This window comes from Photinus pyralis, unplaced genomic scaffold (assembly GCF_008802855.1).
Source record: "Photinus pyralis isolate 1611_PpyrPB1 unplaced genomic scaffold, Ppyr1.3 Ppyr1.4_LG3b, whole genome shotgun sequence".
In the NCBI taxonomy this organism is placed as follows: Eukaryota; Metazoa; Arthropoda; class Insecta; order Coleoptera; family Lampyridae; genus Photinus; species Photinus pyralis.
In genome coordinates this window covers 2,660,876-2,675,603 of record NW_022170510.1, presented here as the reverse complement: position 1 = coordinate 2,675,603, position 14,728 = coordinate 2,660,876, and positions in this window count along the sequence as shown.

The following is a 14,728-nucleotide window of genomic DNA, read 5'->3' as shown; positions in this document are numbered from 1 at the left end:
CTTAATTTTTAGCGTATTTTTGAAAATTTATTTATAATAATGTCATCGGGTCAAGATGGGTCACTGGGTCAGTAGACTCACTTGGTTACGGTATGCTTGACCCAGCCCCACTCTGATCCACTGGTAATTGTACCAATACAAAAGTGATTGACAATATGTTAAATTTTACCGCCGTTATAATCAAATTAAATCAACTTGTATACTACTTAAAACATGTAATTAACACTAAGTAGTAACTTCCGAATTTCCTACAATATTTATTGCTCTTCAGCGAGAGACATTTATGGATTTGTGAAATAACCACAAAAACTGAAAAATTGAGAATGGTGCCGTTAAAAATCTCAAAATAAGCTGATCGATTTACAATTTTGCGTCAAATTGACGTGAAGTTAGCAGTCAATTTATAAATTTGATTTGTGAAATGACCATAAGAGCTCAAAATTGAAAAGGGTAACGTTGAAAAGCGCATAAATATTCATCGAATCCAAATTGATTTGTGAACTAACTATTGTAACTCAAAAATTGCAAACGGTATCGTTGAAAAGCTTAAAAAAACTCAAAATAATAAAAGCTTAAACAATTTTTGCGCTCATACTTGTCCTGCCGACTTCAGGGCCGTAGCTTATTATAATAAATATGCATTAAAATTTCTTTGCTGCCCGCGTCTGTAGTTTGATTAGGAGCGGAGATAGTGCAGAAGGGGGGTGGCGCCTAACGCACAGGGTAGATTTTTGGAACAAATGTGGTTTTGAGCTATTAAGGGCCATAATATTATTCAACCATGAAAGAAGTTGGAGTCAAATCACGAAATATTTTGGTTTCTTCGATAAATTATGACTCAACGATCCATAAGAAACCCTCTAACTGCCCTCTAAAATTAAATGCACGTAATTTTCTAGAAACTTCTCTCTTACATGTATAGGAATCGTCGAATGGATTCTGGTTTTAAGACCAGTACATCAGGGTGACGCTTTGTAATTCTGATAGCCAGATAAGGACTACAAATAAATAATTTGGGAAATTTAATTTTGTTTATCCACGAATTCATTCGTTAATCGTTTCCTAACAAGAGAAATAGTAATCGCTTTCCTTTCTCGCGGGACATACAGGGAACAGTCGATTTCTGGAAGAAGTTTTCCAGGTGAAAGGCTTACGCGTTTCAGCATGTTCTTTTATAGGAAGTATTGTGAAAGATTAGTAATTTAGGACGAATGGAGTTTCTTTTCGGAGCCCCATTTAGTCAATGTTTTCCCAGTCTGAATTTGTGTATTTTGGCTACTGCACTGACTGCACAATTCCGATTGAAAGTCATGAAGATCACCGCCACAGGTTCACAAATAAATAAGTGCGTGGTAACAATTATGTTAAGTGATTTACTTGAGATCCGTTCATGTTACTTCTAGATTCTACCATTAATAGGATCATTTATGCAAGGCGCGGTTTATAAATGAGTTGAGTAATACGTGTCATAATTTACAAGTGCAATTTAATGAATTCATTCATGGACAGAAGACAACCGTCGCTATGACACTTATTACGCTAGCATTATCGTTACCTTTAACAAGTGTTTATAAAAAATGAAGAATTAAATCTGACAACACCCCTTCTGTCTTTCAATTATATTACGTCCTTGATCTCAGAAATGGAACGTATTGTTTACCTTTGGGAACAATTGGTTTCATTCACCATCACCAGGTGTTTTGTCCTATCTTGGGCCTTGGACAGCTTCTGATGTCTCAGCTGTACGATATGAATGTAAAAAGCTAGATCTCATAAGTTTGCAAAAGATACGTCACCGTTGCTGCTTTATCCCTCCTACGTCAGCTCTCATGAGCTTCGTTACTTCGCTATTTTACCCAGGTGTTACGACCTTCAGCGCAGAAACAGCTTTTTCTAGGCCACTTGGTCAAAAAATTTCTACAAAAGACGAATTATCTCCCTACAGAACATCAATTGGATGCCCACTTACTAAGTTTGTTGTGGAAACGACTACCACCTGTATTAATTGTCAGGGAAAGCTTAATCTATGTGCAATTTTAATAGGGAAGCTGCAAAATGTACTTACTCTACGCAAACATTGAAGAGTGGTGATCATGGTGGTGATCGTGGTCATCTCACGTAGAATTTATAAAATTATTTGAAGCTCGCAGTAAATGAGCTGTGGAAAATGAAAAGCTCTACAGCATTTCCCCAAGGTGCAGGTGTATGGGTGACACTTATGCTGGCTGAACGATAGGGGTGGTGTTATGCTATGGGTTAACGATAGGACAAAGTAGAAGTCTTCTTCTCTATATGTGTTTCTTACAAGCAAAAGTAAAAATTCTTCCAAGTTCTCCTATTATAAGTTATCACCCTTAACTTTCAGAACTTTTGAACGGACCTTAATCAGAACTTACCAGGAAATGGCACTTGAAATATTAAAAAAAAACCTCTTCGTTTGTATATTATAAGGTTTAGCACAGAACTCCAATATGGAAAGTCTTAAAACTATTGAAAGCTGTTCCAAACACGAACCCTGCGCAAGAAAATTTGTTTGAGTTGCTTAGTGCAAAAATCAAGAATGTTTTATAGTTTTCTTGTAATATGTCGCCAGCCTAAACGTTATTAGAGAAACTCTTGAGGCTATCTGAAGCTCTAATGAGAAATGAAAAATTTTACTAAAAATGGACGAAATAATAAATCAGTTGCTATTTGAATGTAACGTAAACTTCATTATGTATTTATTTACAATTAATTATTAATGAATTTATGACAGAATTATTATGTATGGTTCACTTGTACTAAAATTTATACCATGTAGATGTGAGACAAACGAGTCGTCGATGTTGGAACTACCATTAAACACCATTCAATTTATATATATTTATATAGTAAACTAGAAAAAATAAATGGAATATTCTCGACGAACCTAGAAGGCGTATTATGTTTTAAAGAAACAATGCGTCGCATCCGCGATATAATATTATTCGAAAGATACTCCCCCACCACCATACTCAATGCTTGCGTCTCACGAAACAATTAGAATTAACATTGGATTACAGGACGTGTCATTTTTTCCAGGGGTGGCCATGTTATCTCAGGAGAGGAAATATAAGACCTAAAACCAGAATTAGATTTGATACAAATTTCACGTGCTTGAACATCTTTTAGGTAATTTTCTGAAAATAGAGAGATCTCGTTAAGTTCATTTATTGTATAATGATCATCCTCTTGTTTTTCGATGAAATCAAATTCTTCGACGGGAAGTGCACGCGGAATCTTTTGGCCCCGTTACGAAGATACCACCCTTCCACAGCGATGAGATCGCGATCCCACGTGGTGTTCCTTCATTGGGCCAATTTCATGATTTTCTGCCCGTGTTATGGCGTCGTTAATTTGTTTCCTTCTCTCTACTGACTTCCGTTTTTCGTGCTCAAACTGAATGGACGTCCTTGAGCAGTACTAAATGATACTGCTGTTTGCTTATATCGTGGTTATCAATTTCCCTTTTCGCCACCTTTTTTAGCCTTACTGCGTGGTATGTTCCTGTTGGAATCTGGATAGCGAGTCACATTGTACATTATGATCAAGTGAGTGAGAGTTGTCATAATTAAGGTAGCTTGACAGTTAATAATAAATAATAAACAGTTAACGTTTTCACTAAGGATAATTGCTTACTCTGCTACTCTATTATCTCATAGGTTATTGGCCCAGTTAGTTTGTAATTGATTTAGCAGTTTGTACGTGAATTTGGTTGCCGTATTTTTGAATGTGATTGCGCGGGAATAATCGGAAGAAATATTACGATGAATTATGTAAACGCAACACGTGTTGAACTTTTGAATAAGGAAAACTACGACACCTGGAAAATACAAATGGAGGCACTTTTAGTAAAACTCGACTTGTGGTCAGCCGTCGATGGAAGTTCACCTAAACCATCGTCTACTTCTGAAAACGATAAGGAGATCGAAATGTGGATAAAACGTGATGGAAAAGCAAGGTCAGAAATCATTTTATCTATTTGTTCATCCGAGCTTAAACAAATAAAGGGCTGTGCTACCGCTCGCGATATTTGGGATAAATTAGAGGGTATTTATCAGTCTAAAGGTCCCGCGAGGAAAGCGACTTTATTAAAGCAACTCACCCTACAAAAATTAGAAGAGGGACGTGATGTTCGTGAACATTTGAATCGATTTTTTGATACTGTTGATAAATTGAACGAAATGTCAATAGAAATTAATCCGGATTTGCTTACTATAATGCTTTTGTACAGCTTACCGGGATCATTCGAAAATTTTCGTTGCGCGATAGAAACGCGAGATGAATTACCATCTGTAGATGCTCTTCGAATTAAAATAATCGAAGAAAGCGACGCGCGAAATAACGATACACGTGGTTGTAGTTCCGCTGGTAATGCATTGTATGCGAATAAGTCACAAGGTCAGTNGTCCAGTACCGTCCCGTCGAGGTCATGAAAGGACAGTGGTTGACCGGGCCGGGACAATGCAGGGCCGGGAAACACATACGAAAAAATAATAAACGAGGCACTTTATAGTCTGTTTATTCAGTCTGACTGAGGTAAAATGTTTTTTGGAGTCACCGACAAATCTACCATTGTTCTCACTGCACAACGCAAGTGCAAGGCTGCAAGCCATCCTATCTTTAGCTTTACCCACTCTACCTGCTTTCTAAACGCTAATTAATGAATTCATTGTTGTAGAATGTAGACTTTTAGTGGACTAATAAAAGAATATATTTTTTTTGTAAATATGAGTATGAGTATTTTCAATTTTTTGGGCCGGGTATTATGATTGCATGACCAGGCCGGGACGTTCTACGGAACGGCACTGTGCATTGTATGCGAATAAGTCACAAGGTCAGTGGCGACGTCCGAAATTTCAAAAAGATGATAAAATTTCGAATAAGGATACCAAAGAACGTTTTAAATACCGGTGTCATCGCTGTCATAAAGTTGGACATAAAGCGTCGGATTGCAGAGTAATGAATCGCAATAACCCCATGTCGTCAGCGAGTGCTAATTGTTCGGAAAATGTTAGTCTTTTGACTGAAGTTTTTACGGTTGGTTCCGCGAATAAAAATAAGTGGTGCTTGGATAGTGGCGCGACTTCTCACTTGTGTAGGGACAGCCGGGATTTTAATAAATTTAGCGAATGTGATCGCGAACAATTAAACTTAGCTAATGATTCGTCAACAGAAATTGTCGGTAAGGGTTCGATCACCATGAAATCTTTGGGAATTAACATTAATCTTAATGATGTTTTATTTGTACCAGACTTGCGAGCTAACCTAATGTCTGTAAGTAAAATAACCAACAAAGGTTTCGATGTGTTATTCCAAAAAGATAAGGCCGTAGTTATAGACAAGCATGGTAGTATCAAAGTTACAGCAGATCGTGTTGGTGATTTATATTACGTTAATGTAAACACAAAACAGAATAGTAATATAAACAAAGACATTGTGTTTTCATCTGTTGTCACTTCCAACAATTTAATGTTGTGGCATCGCCGTCTAGGTCATCTAAACTTTGAAGCCATCAAAGAAGGTGTGCGTAAAGGTGTTTTTAATGGTGTAAATATTGGAAATATTTCACGACAGGCTAATCCAGAATGCGAAGTTTGTTGTTTGGGGAAAATGATTAGAAAACCGTATCCTAGAAAGTCAGATAGAGTAACTGAGTTATTGGAAATTGTCAATTCAGACGTTTGTGGACCTATGAGGGTCGAATCAAATGGAAAAGCCAGATACTACGTCGAATTCATAGATGACTGTTCACGTTGGTGTGAGGTGCGGTTTATCAAATCCAAAAGTGAAATTCCTAGAATCACGAGAGAATTTATAGCTCAAGTAGAAAATCAAAAGGACAGAAAATTAAAATGTCTTCAGTCAGATAACGGAACAGAATTCAAGAACGAGGAAATGGACAAAATTTTGAGTCAACTCGGTATTGTACGACGTTTGTCAGCTCCTTATTGCCCACAACAAAACGGCATAGCAGAGAGGAAGAATCGTACTCTTGTAAGCACTGCACGTTGTTTGCTGATTCAATCAGGTTTACCACCATCGTTTTGGGCTGAAGCAATCAATTGTGCTAACTACATTCGTAATCGCTGCCCTTCAAAAAGCTTAGATGGAAAAACTCCTTATGAAGTCTGGAATGGTAAGAAACCAGATGTTAGTAATTTTAAAGAATTTGGTTGTAAAGTGTTCTGCTTGCATAAGAAACCTGGTAAGGGAAAATTTGATGCCCGATGTAAACAAGGAATATTTCTCGGCTACTCTGAGCAAACCAAGGGTTACAGAGTTTGGTTGGTGGAAGATAAGAAAGTAGAAGTTACAAGAGACGTTAAGTTCTTGGAAGGAAACATTAATTCAGAAAAGCAGTACATAGAATTTTTTGAGGAGGACAAGGAAAATACTTTTGAAGTGGATAAAGTATTAGTCGAAATTAAAGAAATTGAAGAAGTTGAAGAGGAGCATATTGCGAAAGAAGAAATCAATGGCTTACAAGTTTCTCAAGAACACACAAATACAGAAGAAATGAAACGCGGACCAGGAAGACCTTATTTGGTGAAGACAGGTTTAAGGGGAAGACCGCGGAAGGTGTTTCATATGATTTCGAACGATACAGGAAATTCTTCAGAAGTTGAAAGTGCATCAACCGCTGAAGTTACATGGAATCAAGCGTTAAATAGCGATGAAGTAGAAGAATGGTATGATGCCATGGCCAACGAAATAAAGTCCATAATAAAAAATGATACATGGATATTAGTTGAGCGACCTGTTGACCAAGAAGTTATTGGCAGTCGTATGGTACTGCGGAATAAATACAACGCCGATGGTTCACTAGAAAAGAGAAAGGCAAGACTTGTTGCACAAGGATTCAGTCAACAACCGGGCATTCATTTTAACCAAACATTTGCCCCGGTTGCACGTCTTAGTTCAGTAAGGTTGGTTACTGCACTAGCTGCTCGTTACAACATGCACCTTCGTCAACTTGATATAGTCAGTGCATATTTAAACGGAGAATTGGAAGAAACTTTGTACATGGAAACTCCAAAACAATTGGATAAAATACTGTACAAAATTTCCAGGGAAGATAAATCCAATATTGGAAAGAAAGCAGCAGAGATGATAGAATCATTACAAAAAGGTAACAAGGTGTGTTTACTTAAGAAGTCACTCTATGGACTTCGCCAAGCAGGAAGAAGATGGTATTTTAAGTTGGATGAAGTTTTGCAGCGCTTCGGAGCAAAACCAAGCAACGGAGATTCCTGTCTGTATCAAATTGGAAAGGGTCAAGAATCAATTTTAATCGTCGTGTATGTCGATGATATTCTTATCGCATCACGAAATTTGGAAGATATTAAGGGATTGATTAGAAAACTTTCCTCTATATTTGATGTAAAGGATATTGGAGAAGTAGGTTATTGCTTAGGAATAGAATTCCAAAGAACCGCAAAAGAAATTAAACTTCATCAAAGAGGATTCATATGCGACTTACTGGATCGTTTTGGAATGTGTGATGCGAATCCTGTGAGCACGCCTATGGATTGTAATACGAAATTGCAGAAAAATGTTAATCCTGTCAGTGTTGAAGAAACTAAATTACCATATCGAGAATTAATTGGTGCTTTGAATTATTTATCAATGGCTACAAGACCTGATATTAGCTACACTGTAAGTTATTTGAGTCAATTCAATAATTGCTACTCAAAAACACATTGGATCGCAGCAAAGCGTGTTTTACGTTATTTAAAAGGATCTATGAATCTTGGAATAATCTTTAGATGTGGAAGTGAAGATGGACCGACAGGTTATGTTGATGCCGATTGGGGAGGTTGTCCCGATGATCGACGTTCATATACTGGTTTTACTTTTATGTTATCCGGTGGTCCCATTTCATGGGAATCCAAGAAACAGAAAACTGTTGCTTTGTCTTCAACCGAAGCAGAATATATGGGAATGACAGAGGCATTGAAAGAGGGTATCTACCTAAGAAAAATGTTCTTGGAGTTGGGATTGAACGATCTTTCTAAGATGAAGATGTTTAACGATAATCTTAGTGCTATCAAACTTTCTGAAAATCCTACATTTCATGCACGTAGTAAACACATAGACATCCGTTATCATTTCATCCGCGAAGCTTTAAAAAATGGAATCATCAGTATTGGTCATATATCAACAGAGAATATGTTGTCAGATATCTTAACCAAAAGACTTCCTCGAAATAAACATGAGGATTGCGTTACAATGATGGGAATGAAGTCATATGATAAAGACCACTCTGCGACTCGAGGGGAAGTGTTGGAATCTGGATAGCGAGTCACATTGTACATTATGATCAAGTGAGTGAGAGTTGTCATAATTAAGGTAGCTTGACAGTTAATAATAAATAATAAACAGTTAACGTTTTCACTAAGGATAATTGCTTACTCTGCTACTCCATTATCTCATAGTTCCCTTCACGCCTACTTCAGCCTTCATACTTTCTTCCACATCTGCTTAATACCTTCTTTCTTTTTCGCCCGGCGTTGCTTCTATTTTTTAAACCTCATCCGCGCTTCCTTCCTTTTCACTATCTTTTAAACCTTCCCCCTCTTACCTTTTTCATCATATTGTTTGCTGCGCACCCCTTCCAATATCCCATGCGCTTTGCATTTACACTGTTTTACGCCTTTTTTCTCCACATCTGCTTTTTTTAGATCACGTTAACGTTTCCTTTATACTTTTTGTATTCTTCCTTCTTTATACTTCCGTATTTTTTCATTCACTTTTCTTCTTTCACAAGCACGCCCTGTTTACGCTTCGTTTACACATTCTTCACGCCATCTTTATGCCTTCTCCTTCTTCCTTAAGACATCCTACCTGCATGCATGCTTCAGGGATTTGTCAAGTATCCTTTCTTTATGTCTCTTTTCGTTAAATCTTTTTCTTCATGTCTTTTTTTCCTTATGCTTGTCCTAACCTCCTAATGTTGCGCGTATGCCCCCCCCCCCCCGCTTACCTTGTTTAGAACTAACTTGTCATGGTCTTCACTTTACGTGATTTTTCTGAGACAGCCACCTTTCTTACGGTTTTTTTTTGTCCTTCACGCCTCTTCCTTTCACACTATTTCTCTCGTCGTACGCCTTTAACACCCCCTTCAAGTGTCTTCATCAAACCTTTGCAATTTTTTTAACGCCTACTTCTTCTCTTTTTCACATACCGCCTCTATACCTTCGTGCTTCTTTACATTCGTCGCCCCGTTCCATCATTTCTCTTTTAAGCTTTGTTCTTCAATCCTACATCATTTCAGTCAATTTTTATTTTTTTCCTTTCGCATTTTCTTCAGAGCCCCTTCACCCTTTCTTCATACCTCTTCCGTGCGTTTTCTCCACGATTTCCTCCATAAGCCTCGGCTTTAAACCGCGCAAAAAATAGTGCACTTGTTATTTCTTTAAAAAATGCGTTAAAAATCTGTTCCGCAAGAAGCTCAAAATCAGAAATGTGCGCCAAAAAGCGGCACCATATACTTATTGTATGCCTTCTTGCTTATAAAGCAAATTGAAATAAATTTTTTAGAAATGCAGTTGCAGGCGTTGCAGCGGAAGTAAATGATAGCAACAACATTTTTCTATATAACTAAGCTAATGGTATTTTGGGTTGTACGTCCCCAGGAGTCGAAAACTTATTTCTTTATTCTCAAAGCGACCAACTAACAAAAAACAAATTATAGTAGTTGGTTTTTGATTTTACACCTTCACTCGCACTTCGATCTTCAGGTTAGTCGCTATAAAAACAAGTTAAATGAAGAATTAATTGCTACAATGATTTTATTACACCTATCTCAGTTATTTATTCCTCTAACGGTTCTGTTTTCTATGACTTAAGAAAGCTGTTGGTAACTATCGCGTCTTTTCAAGTAAAAGGCAGAAGATGATGTATTTTTCTCATCCTAATTTTGACTCCTATTTCCTAAAGGTTCTATTTTAGTTTAATTACTTACTGTGCACGGGATCTTATATGTGAATTGTGATGCACTTCTGAATGCTATTGTTGAGCAGTGTAATAAAGACGCACGAGCTAAGCTTAAGTTACACCCTCATCCTGTAAGAAACCCCATTCATATAATAAACAGTTTCCTCCCACATACTTGTATTAGTCATTGTAAATTTATAAGTGTTAGGCTCCCAAATTATTTGCAAAATAAAGTTTGAGGTACCGAATCACATTAAATTACTTCCTTTTGATGAGACAAGAATATTTCATTTACTTCGACGCACTTCCGTAAATTGTGTTAAAGACTGTTAAATTTTATAGACGGGTGCACAACCGTTGTTTTGTATTTACATTTTCACTATTGTAGAAAATTGTTGTGTTATTCGTGATTATTTGTCACGGCTAAATGGCAAAAGTTCTTCAAACTTTCAATACTTAAAAATGTCGGAGGAATGTGATTATTGGAGCACCGTTGTACGGAAAATGTGTATTTCAAATTAACGTTAATACTACTAATTATTTCCGTAGATTGTAGGAAGATTCGCCGCCGGACTATTCCCCTCAAGAAAACTCGCTCTCAGCGAAATTCGTCCCTGCGAATCCGCCTCCGGAAGTCGCCTTGAAAAATTCACTTTCACTCCTATTATTAATTGAAATATTCAAAATTCAATTAATTGACTGTAGTTCAGAATAAACAAGTTCCTTGTTTCCTAATATCTCGGAAATTTCAAAATTGGTTCGATAAATATCTAAGATATTGAAAAATGTAAGTAATAATATCACGTTGCAACACGTACGCTAAAAAAATACATTTTCAGATGTGTAATTACAAACCTATTGAGTAATATCTCTAATGTACTTTGTTGTATCATAAATTGTTGCCACTAAAAATTAAAATCAAAAGTTTTGCTTTGAAGTTTTCGTTGTTGATTCTATCATGTGTGCTATTTCCGTTTCTATACGATAAAATCGATCAATAAATATTTCTTGCTCAAACTTGAGCACCATCAAGAAGCAGTACTGCAAACGAAATTTAAATTCCCTCTAAAGCAACGGGTGATTGTTTTCTGTGTGAGTCAGGGGGTGCCAATTCGGGAGCTCACAATCAGTCGCTAAATCTCATTACGCTTAACAATTGAAATCAATAATAAAAATCCGATAGGGGCAAGTAATTATAAACTAGAGCCAGGGCGACAAACAGAAGAGTGAAAATGACAACAATTTTCCATTGATGGGGAAACAATAAATTTTATAGCTCTCCAGGAAACGCACCTATAAGTAAGACATAAATTTAACATGAAAGGTTTTACTCTATTAAGGAAGGATTTCTACTCACCTGAAAGGGCATGTGGCGGAGTAGCATTTGCAATCCGCACAGGCATTCCGTATAAAAGGTTACAGATAAATACCCAATATCAGGTTGTAGCAATACAACTTGAAATGAGAAGAAGCTTTGCGCTGTGTAACATTTATCTACCCAATACAAACTATGATGTAGGAGAAATTGGAAGAATCACTAACCAACTACCCAAACCGTTTATCCTTGTTGGTGATTTTAACTCCCACCACACTGTTTGGGGATCAATTTCAAGTGATGCCCGTGGTAAAGAATTACTAGACCTTTTCGAAGATAAAAGCCTCAGTATTTTAAATAACAACGCACCAACTTACTTTAACATAAGGTCAGGTACGTTTGATGCTATTGACTTGTCAATATGCTCGCCCGCATTCCACATTAGCCTAAAATGGCAAGTGGAAAGTGACTTGTTCAATAGTGACCATTTTCCAATAATTATTACAGTACGAGGTAATAATCCTGCGATTAGGTCTGTGGTTAAATTTAAAATTTTAAAAGCTAATTGGGAAAGATTTGTTACCCACCTTGTAGTCCCGAATGAGGAGCGAGTTAGTCTTCAAACTCTTACATCTTCCATTCTGGATGCAGCGGAGGCTAGTATTCCAAAATCCAAAGGTCACAAAAGGACTAAAATGGTCCCATGGTGGTCTCCCGAAGTAGGAGAAAAAATTTCATTAAAGAAGCGAGCATTACACAAATTCCGCCATCATCCTACATTGGAGAACCTTATTGAATTTAAAAAAAAAGAGCGGAGTGTCGTAGAAAACTTCTGGAAGCGCAAAGGAGATCATGGCAACAATATGTATCCACCATTACACCCGATGCTACCACCAATGAAATATGGAGAAAGATTGGAGCTATATCTGGTAAAACTGGATGTAATTATCCGGCATTTATCCGTAATTCAAATGGGGTAATGACCAACAATTTGCAGGAAATATCAAACATTCTTGCGCACCATTTTTTTCAAGTTAGCAGCTCCTTAAATTATTCAGAAACTTTTCTTGCAACCAAAGCTAATGAGGAAGCAAATCTTGTGGATTTTGAAACACAAGAAAGTTTAGATTACAACCTACCGTTTACGTATGAAGAGCTGGAGTCAGCAATCAAGAGCACCAAATCTTGCTCTCCGGGATACGATGGAATTCATAATCAAATGATCCGCCATTGTAGTCGGGAAATGAAAGAAAAAATTTTAATATTATTTAACAAATGCTGGGAAAATTGTACTTACCCTCCAGAATGGAAAAAGGCTGTTGTAATTCCCATACTCAAACCAGGAAAGGATTCATTATCGGCAAACCACTATCGCCCAATCAGTTTAACGTCATGTTTGGGTAAGCTATTAGAGAAACTGGTGAACCGGCGGCTGCAATCATTTTTGGAAACTAACGACATCTTGGTACCATATCAAACGGGCTTTCAGCATGGCAGGTCAACAATTGATCACTTGGTCAAACTGAGTGAGAGAATCCTAAGGGCCTTCGATGATAGAGAGCACCTGGTAGCGGTGTTCTTTGATATTAAAGGGGCGTACGATATGACGTGGCGGCATGGAATTCTAAGGAATATGTCAAAATATAATCTACGCGGTAATTTACCCAAGTTTGCACGTTCCTTTTTAGAAGATAGGCGGTTTGCCGTCAGAATCGGAGACACCTATTCCCAGGAATACATTTTAGAGAATGGAGTGCCACAAGGATCAACTTTAAGCTGTTCCCTTTTTGCAATCGCAATAAACGAAATAGCCTCAGGAGTTGCTGAACAAGTCGACAGATGTTTATATGTCGATGACCTGATGATATGCCTTGCTGGAAAAACTATAGGCAGTGTAGTGCGTAACTTGCAAGGTTCCATCAACCAAATTGCTACAAATGCAGATGCAGTAGGGTATATGCTTTCTGAGGAAAAAACCAAAGCGATGCATTTTTGTAGGCTTCGTAAACCTCATTATGACCCTGTAATGTTTTTAAATGGTCAGGTAATAAGTGTACCCAACGAAATTAAATTTTTAGGACTCACATTTCATAGGGAATTAAGATGGACCAAGCACTTGGAGAACCTACTAACATCAAGTAGGAAATCGTTAAACGTTTTAAGAGTACTATCACACCTCAAATGGGGGGCTCATCCTAAATCCCTTCTCGATATATATAAGGCATTGATCCTGTCACGCATTGATTATGGGTGCTATAGTTATTCTACATGTAATTCCACGTTGCTGAGTGAACTGGACAAAATTCAAAACCTAGCAATTAGGTATTCCCTTGGGGCCTTTCCCACGAGTCCCGTCAGTGCTCTCAACGTCGAAGCGAATACTCTACCGCTTGCTCTTCGTCGAAAGCAGTTAATAGTCAACTACTATCTGAAAGTACGTCTGAACGATAAACATCGAATTATAATTTAATGACTAATAGAACAAGACTTACACGTTTATATAAAACTCAAGGAGAAAGAGCAAGACAATGTATGGAGGAGTTACATTTGCAGGACGGTAACATTGTAGACCTCACGAAGGTGGCTGTGAAGCGAAGTGTGTACGAGCGCTGGCAGGAGCAGTGGACGCGGACCGATACATCATTGAAAAGAGTTAAACCAAATATTGGGCCACTATTTTTACTAGACGTGGAACGGTTGCACTCGACAAAGCTGTATCGGCTCCGGTTGGGACACACTGCTCTAACGCACAGTTATTTGCTGAAGGGTGAAGTACCACCCTTGTGTAATAGATGTGGTGCCAACTTAACACCTGAGCACATACTCTGTACCTGTGCAGCGTACCAAAACGAGCGCGATCTCTTTAAAATTAATGTGATATGGGAAACCAATTTTTCTAGTCAGGATTGCTGTCAAAGAATATTAAGATTCATACGAGGTATCGGAATTTTGAATGAACTGTGATAATCTGTGATATTAGTATGTACGTAAATGTTGCCTAGTTCTTGTTTCGTCTTGTACGTCTGTATCTTTGTCTATAGGGCGATAGGCAAATGGCCTCAGCAGCCGAAGCCTTAGGTGGGGTTTTAGTGGGTAATCCCAGCAAACGGGAGAGCCCCACACTACTCTGGAATTTCCTTGCAGAGTGTGCATAAGGTGCATTTCCCCACCTATACAAAAAAAAAAAAAAAATTAATTTTGAGCAAACTTGAGACAACCCTAACAGGAACTTGAGAGCAAAATTTCGAGTCGCAACTCCTAATTCTAGGAATGTTATTCGCAAACATCAACAATATTTCTTATGGTCTTTCTACCCTTTCGTAATCTTGTATTATAATCAGAGCTGAGCAGTATTCGATTTTGTAAATACTTTTTAGTATTCAAATCCTTTAAAGTATTCAAATACTTTGTAATTAAATACTTTTATGGAAGCAGTATTTGTATTTGTAACTCAAA